This window comes from Cibotium barometz, chromosome 21, assembly GCF_041138505.1.
Source record: "Cibotium barometz isolate CiBa-2024 chromosome 21, ASM4113850v1, whole genome shotgun sequence".
Lineage (NCBI taxonomy): Eukaryota > Viridiplantae > Streptophyta > Polypodiopsida > Cyatheales > Cibotiaceae > Cibotium > Cibotium barometz.
This window is the reverse complement of record NC_141066.1, coordinates 16,405,711-16,413,719: the sequence shown is the minus strand read 5'-3', so window position 1 is coordinate 16,413,719 and position 8,009 is coordinate 16,405,711.

The window sequence follows — 8,009 nt, the reverse complement described above, 5'->3', positions numbered from 1 at the left end:
AGATATCACTATCCTTGCTTTAAAAATTACCAAAATCCTTGTGATATTGTTGTTGTCTCGAGAAGGTGGTGGTGTTTATCGTATTCTATGGTTTAGTTTAAGTAATTGTTTTCTTGATTAAGTTGAAAAGTACAAGTGCATCTTCTCCCCCGTTCCCGTGCACTTGTGTAGCCGAGCGGCGATGTTAGTAAGGCCCGGAGTTGGCCCAAAGTATCCCTCCTACCATTGGGAAGATGAGGTTCATCGGTTTAGGCAAGTAATATAATGATGCCTAGTTCTGTGGACCCAGGCTAGTGCGGTGAATAAGCCCTCCCTAATGTGTAGACATCCCTCTGAGGAGGGGGAGGATCGATCGATGGAGCCTGAGAGGGTGACAGGCCCCGACTAGAGTCCTCCCCATCAGCTGTCCTCGTCGAGACGACAATGAGATGTATGGTCCCGTAGGGATTGCCCCAGTCTATAGAGGCTGGAAGGCCAAATTCTAGATCATGCACATAATAAAGTAAAGAAATAAGAGAGCTTGGATTTGGCTATGGATAATTTTGGACATTGTGTCTATTTAATTTATTAAATCCTTTGTCTGTAAGCATTGTTGTATCAATGTTAAAGGGTGTAACAAATAATGTGTAAGGATACTAATTAAGGAACTTATCTATATATGTCACAGAGCGTGGCAGGACTAATTAGAAAACAAAATAATGTGTAAGGATACTAATTAAGGAACTTATCTATATATGTCACAGAGCGTGGTAGGACTAATTAGAAAACAAAATTGATGCATGAGTTGGGTGGAAAGTGGGAGGATGGAATACCTTGACGGCACCATCCTATGGACGGGTGGACCAGATTAGTCAGGTAGCTTTTCCAACATATTAATAGAAGTTCTACATTAGGTAAGTAGGTTCCTGGGCAACTCTACGCTAGAGGACTAGGCCAGCGGGGCTGTGCCTTGCATAGATGAGGAAAAAAGCGTTGTTTCTAGGAATCGGAATAGAGATTGCCCAAATTAACATCAGTCACTCTATGAGTGATCTAATTTTAAGAGTCATTTAGAAGACCACGCTCCCCCTGCGAGATAGAACTAGGTCTTACCTACGAATCGTATCCTTGTATCTTTACATGGTCAAGGTGTCGATGAGTAGGAAATGTTTCTCGAGTTAGACTTAGTAGACTATCTAATTGTTTCCCCTATTTAGGATGGGGGAGAACCTTACAATGTCCATTGCTTTCAAATCTTTTATGGAAGAAAAGAGCATAAAGCATTAATGCACAATGCCATACTCTCCTCAGCAAAATGGTGTTGCTGAGAGAAAGAATAGGACATTGATGGAAATGGCTAAATGCATGGCTAAAGGTAAAGGCTTGCCTCACAAATTATGGATGGAGACAATCATGTGTGCTACACATATGTTGAATAGATGCCCTACCAAAGCATTGAAAACCATAACGCCATATGAGACCTAGCACGTAAGGGAACCTAAAGTTGATCACTTTAGAGTTTTTGGATATATTTCTTATGCACATGTACCTCAGTGATTGCGAGGTAAGCTTGACGAGAAAGCCAATAAGTGTATATTTGTGGATTACAGTAGTGGCAATAAAGGCTACCGTCTCTTTAATCCTTCCACACAAAGGATTTTGGAGAGCAAAAACATTGTGTTTGTTGAAAATTTAGACCAACCATTGGTTGATTTTTTTGGACAGCCATCTTCAGGCCCACATAACATGTTTGAAGGACTTCTCTCATTAGGAATTGATGGCACAACAGATCAGCCCACCATCAACTTTGCCTAATGGAGAGCATGTTGGTTCTCAAAACTAGTCCATAAATGAGCTCATTACACCTCAAGATGTAGAGGAAGTAGTGGAGAAAGAATGGACATCAATGGAAGAGGCTAGAGTTGTGCCTCGTTGGTGGCTGCTCCATATAGGAGAGCTAGCTTTTAGCTCCACGTGGTAGTAAGACACGGGCTGGTTTTCATGTAATACAAGAGAATAAATAGATGTTGCTTGCATGAGTAAACTTTGTGATGTAGATGAGACAAATTCATTTGAAGAGGCTCATGAGGATGAGCATTAGTGGGTGAAATCCATGCAAAATGAGATGGATTCTATTCACAAAAACAACACATGGGATGTGGTAGACTTTCCTGCTTTCAAGTGGGTGTACAAGTTTAAAAAAAGGTATGACGGTACCATTGACAGGTATAAGGCCAGGCCTGTGGCCAAAGGGTATGCCTAGAAAAAGGGCATTGATTATGATGAGACTTTTACACCTACTTCTCGTATGGCCACAACTAGTATTGTTGCAATGGCTACCCATCATGGATGGAAAGTGCATCACTTGGACATAAAATCAACTTTTCTCAATGGGGATTTGCAAGAACAAGTTTATGTAAATCAGCCTATTTGTTTTGAAATGCATGGCTCATGAAAGAAAAGTATGCAACCTTCGAAAAGCACTTTTTTGTCTCAAACAAGCTCCCATAGCTTGGTATGAGAAGATACATACTTATTTGACTAGCCGAGGCTTTTGCAATGGTCCAACAGAGAGCACTCTCTATGTGAAAGAGGATCAAGGAACTTTCATTATACTCATTCTATATGTTGATGACATGTTGCTAATTGGGAATGGTAAGGAGAAAATTTCAGCTTTCAAAGCTAAATTACAAACCTCATTTGTGATGACAGATTTGGGATTGTTGCATTATTATTTGGGCATAAAATTTGTGCTTTGAGAGATGTTGGGATTTATGTACAGCAACAATCAAAGTACATTCAAAAGCTATTGCACAAGTTTGGGTTTCAAGATTGTAATCCCATCTCTACTCTGATGGAACCAGGGCTCAAATTTAGCATGTATGATGTTGGGCATGCTTTTGATATGAGTGTTTATAGCCCAGCAATGGGTTGCTTTATATACTTATGAAACACATTCCTAGATATTTAATTTGGGGTTTCCCAGTGTAGCAAATTTATGCACAACCCCGGAATTGGCAAATAGTGAAGCAGATCTCCTACTATCTTCAGGGCACACTCAATCTTGCTTTGGTATATCCCAAGGGGGGCAGCTTGTAGTCACATGCTTATAGTGATCCACCAGTGGAAATTGCTTCTTTTTAGAGCATTCATCATGCATATCATAGTTGAGAAAAATGCAACCCAGTGTTGCCAAATCTACTTGTTGTGAGGGTGAGTAGTACAAGGGCAGCCTTTACAGCCACAATAGATTGTGTATGGCTGGGGAGATTGATGGCTAATCTTCGTGAGTGTCAATAGACACCCACTACCCTACTCACTGATAGTAGTAAGAGTGCTATAGGTATGACACGAAACCCAATGTTTCATGCATGTACTAAGCACATGGAGATTCATTATCATTATGTCAGGAAGAGGATACATGTAAGGAAGATTCATTATCATTATGTAAGGAAGAGGATACATGTAAGGAAGATCAAATTATCTTACTTCTACATAGGGAAATGTTGCAGATTTGTTCATAAAGGTGTTTCCTTGAGAGAAGTTTAAATCTTTCCACAAAGCTTTGGGCATACTCTCCTATAGAGAGTGATCTACTACCGACCTCATATAGGTTCACATTACCACTACATGGGGGATTTATTGGCATATATGCTATGAGTAGTTCCACATGTGAACATGGGCTAACCAAGGGAACTTTTTTCCCTTTGGGTTTTTTTCCTTGGAGGGATCTGGTGTGAAAGGACACCACCACTTTGTTTGTATTATGATATTATGGAGTTGACCTACAAGCTCCTCACATTCCAATGTAATCCTATTCTTTGCATCTATTACCATCTTGAGTGTACTGTGTACCTGCTTTTCATTGTGTGTGAGTGAGTTGCTATGCCAACCCTAATTATGTAGCTACAGCTCTCCTCTTGGTCCCACACCAGTTGGAAGTAGTAGCTTGAGAGTAGAAATAGAGCATTGAAGATAGAGCTTGAGCCTACCAAAACTATAAAGTCAGATGCATGGAGGAGAGTGTCCTTATTACAATTCACATTAGAGTGGGTGAAAATCAAGATTCACAGTGCTCAAAAGACCTCAAGTCCCACAAGATCACCGATGCAACTGGAATTGATGAAGGACTTAGCAGGCTACTTCAAGACAGAATTGAAAACAAACAATGATAGCCTAGATCGAGATACAAGAGGCTATATGCACATTGAAGAGGATCTAGCTAACACAATCAAATCTATGTTAAATTTGGACTAAATTGTCTAAGACCTCACGTAGTGTGGCCTACGAGCGATGATTTCTACACGAACCAAACATCGAGTGGTTGTACAATAAGGGTCCTCACTTTGGATCACCTTTGAAGGTTTTGTAGCAAAAAACAGTTATGTTTTACTAAAAATAGCTAATATCACCCACTTGGCAAAGGAATTTGGCATTGCGCTCTTTAAGAAAACATAACACTAGTAGTCATGCACTTAAACAAATGGTCCAATAAAAAATCAAAAATTCCAAACACCAAATTTCCTGTGTCATAAATATAGTGTATATGGCATGTCGCAAACTTGAACAGGTAGATAATATGATCATAAAATGTTAATAACTTTCTTGTTTTAACTCGAATTCCATCCCCACTTTGCACACAAGAAAGGTAAGTAAGGGGAATTCATCTTAGATATTAGGAGAAACTTTGTATCCAAAAAGATCTCAAAATTGAACTATCTCTCTCTAGGCCAAAAACAAGGGAAAACAATGTTTTCTTGCATTCTAAAATAGGGGATGATTTACAGGGGACTGAGATGAGAGCTTAACTTTTATTTATTGAGTAATTTTTACATGTAATTTCTATTTTTAATTAATTATTATACATTTTAAAAGTATACAAAAAGAGTAGTTTTTTGTACATCACATCTTTATAACAAAAGCTATGTATTTTTACTTTATTAAATGCCCCAAGGATAGTTCATTATGAGAACAATATTAAGATTTCATTTTTAACATTAGATTTTCCAAGATGTCTATTGAAAATTTACTTCAAAGGCTTAGACAAGTTGAGCATAATTAGTAAATTAATTATATAAATTCATTCTTATATGATTATGTAATAATTTATGTGAGAAAGTAGTCCTAATTATGGTGAATCTTTGAAAACAATTTGGTTTAGTTTGAGTTAAAAAAATACCAAATTTCATCCATTTTATGTGAAAATAACTCTAATTCAGTACTTCGCTAGTTTATTTCCTTCCAAGCCTAAACCTAAGCCTAACTAGGCTTGGGAACCTAGGCTAGGTAATGTACCATGCCTAGGTGGAGACCCCTAAGGTGTCCATGCATGTGTCCATGTGTCTAACATGTCACCTACACATGGCATGCATTTCACCTCAATGTGCCATCTCAACATGCCACTTCATTATGCCACCCTATCATTGATGACATGGCATGTCACCTCACTATGCTACCTCATCATTGATGACATGACATGTCACCTTCAGCAATATACTACCTCATCATTGATGACATGGCATGCCATCTCACTATGCCACCTCATTATTAATGACATAGCATGCCACCTCATTAGATGCAATGTCACATGCATTAACACATCATTAACTCACTCAAATTACCACATCATTAGTATATACCATCAAAACATCCACCATGGATATAACACATTATCCTGAGTTGGTGCTACATGTCACACACACGTATATGCCACATCAATAATCATATTTTCATGTCATCATCACTCTATGAATGGGTGCATCCATTTATAGTTTCAGATACATGTAAAATATATATATATATTGAATTTATAGATTATATATATATATATATATATAATCTTATAATGTCTATTTTTTAAAATAAAATATCAATGATTTAAAAATATATTATTACACTTCTATGATTTAAAAAATATTAAAAATTAACTATTTGTTAATTTATGTAATATGCATATATAATTTAAAGGTATGTTTTTTTAATTATTATTATTTATTTTAAAAAATAAAATTTAACTTAATGAAAAATAGAGAACATATATAACTAGAATAATATATTATTTTATAGCTAAAATAAATATATTTTATGTATTCTTCTTTTAAAAAAATTATTTATTTTTTAGAATTATTATTTAATTTTTTTATAATACATAATATATTAAATTCCTTTCCATTTTAAAAATCTAATTGAAGATGTAATTTATATTTTATTATAGATATATATATATATCCATAAGCATCCAACTGAATAAGAAAAATCTTATCTTATGACCAAACTTTGTAAGAGTGAGGGTGGGGTCTATATATATATACACACTTGAAAAGTTTGGTCACCATCGGAGCATACTTGAAAAGTTTGGTCACCATTGAAGCACACTTGGTTGTAATATGCAAACCATTTTTTCAGTTTTTAATGTCTCGTGAACTTCGACATGTGACCTTAGACAACCCCCTTGAAATTAGGCCTTTGGCCTCCTGCACTTTTCAACCAAATGTCCTCTGATGGTAACCAAACTTTGCAAGAGTGAGGGTGGTATACACAGTTGCAAAGTTTGGTCACAATCCGGGTACATGTGGTTACAATGTGCATGCCAGATACCTCGTTTTCAATGTGTCATGTGAGAGCTCTCTTAAAATTGGGCCCTTGGCTTGCACATTGCAACCAAAACTTCTTTGATGGTGACTAAACTTTACAAAATTAAGGGCGGGGTCCACATATACACACATAATTTTGGTCACCATCGGAGACATTTCTTTACAATGTTCATGCTAAGACGCTTAGTTTGCAATGTGCCATGCTCTTAGAGAGCCTACTTAAAATTAGACCTTTGGTAAACTTGCACATTGCAACCAAATGCACTCCAATGGTGACCAAAATGTTTGAGTGTGTATATGAGGTTCACATATACACACTTTGTAAAGTTTTCTCACAATCAGAGTACATTTGGTTATAATGTGTGATCCATTTACTTGGTTTTCAATATGTTGTGGCCATAGAGAGCCCTCCCAAAACCTTTGGCTTGCATGTTGCAACCAAAATGTTCTAATGGTGGTGATCAAACTTTGCAAAACTGAGGGTGGGATCCACATATACACACTTATAAATTTTGGTCACCATCGGAGTACATTTGTTTACAATGTGCATGCCAGACGCTTAGTTTTCAATGTGTCTTTGCCTTGGAGACCATACTTAAAATAAGCCTTTGGTTTGCACATTGCAACCAAATGTGCTCCAATGGTGACCAAAATTTTCAAGTGTGTATATGAGATCCATACATATACACTTGTAAAGTTTGGTCACCATCAGAACACATTTGGTTGTAATGTGTGATGCCTAGTTTTCAATGTGCCATGGCCTTAGAGAGCCCCCTCCAAATTAGGCCTTTGGCCGGCACATTGCAATCAAATGTGGTCATGACCAAACTTTGTAAGAGTGAGGGTGGGGTGGTCCACATATACACACTTGTGGTCATCAAAGTACATTTGGCTACAATGTGCATGCCAAACACTTACATTAGGAAGTGAATGGGGTCTTCTTGGGCCCTTTAATTTGCCCAAGCCTAATCAAGGTGATTAAGGAATAGCCAAATGGGGGGTTGCCATGTGGACTGAAATGTTGGGTTTGTAAGAGAGGTGTAAGAGTGGTCAAAGGGTGCACTTTTTCCCCCAAAAAGGGGAGGAGGCAATTTTACAATTTTCGGACCTCCATAACTTCTACATACAAGCTCCGATTTGAGCGGAGATTATAGATCCGTGATCTACGCATCAAGAGCTTTCCATAGATATGTTACATGATATGGTTTTGTCCACTAGATTTTAAATTCTATTTTCCCTCCAAAATTCAAATTCGAATAAAGTAGCCGTTTTGAAGCTTCTAATTAGAAAACGTTTCTTCTTAAGAGAAAAGGTTTGACTCCTTAAACTGCCAAATAAAAGGGCCCAAGAAGCCTTCCATTGAGGTCCTAATGAGTTTTTAATGTGCCGTGGCCTTAGAGAGCCTCCTCGAAATTGGACCTTTGATCCACACATTGT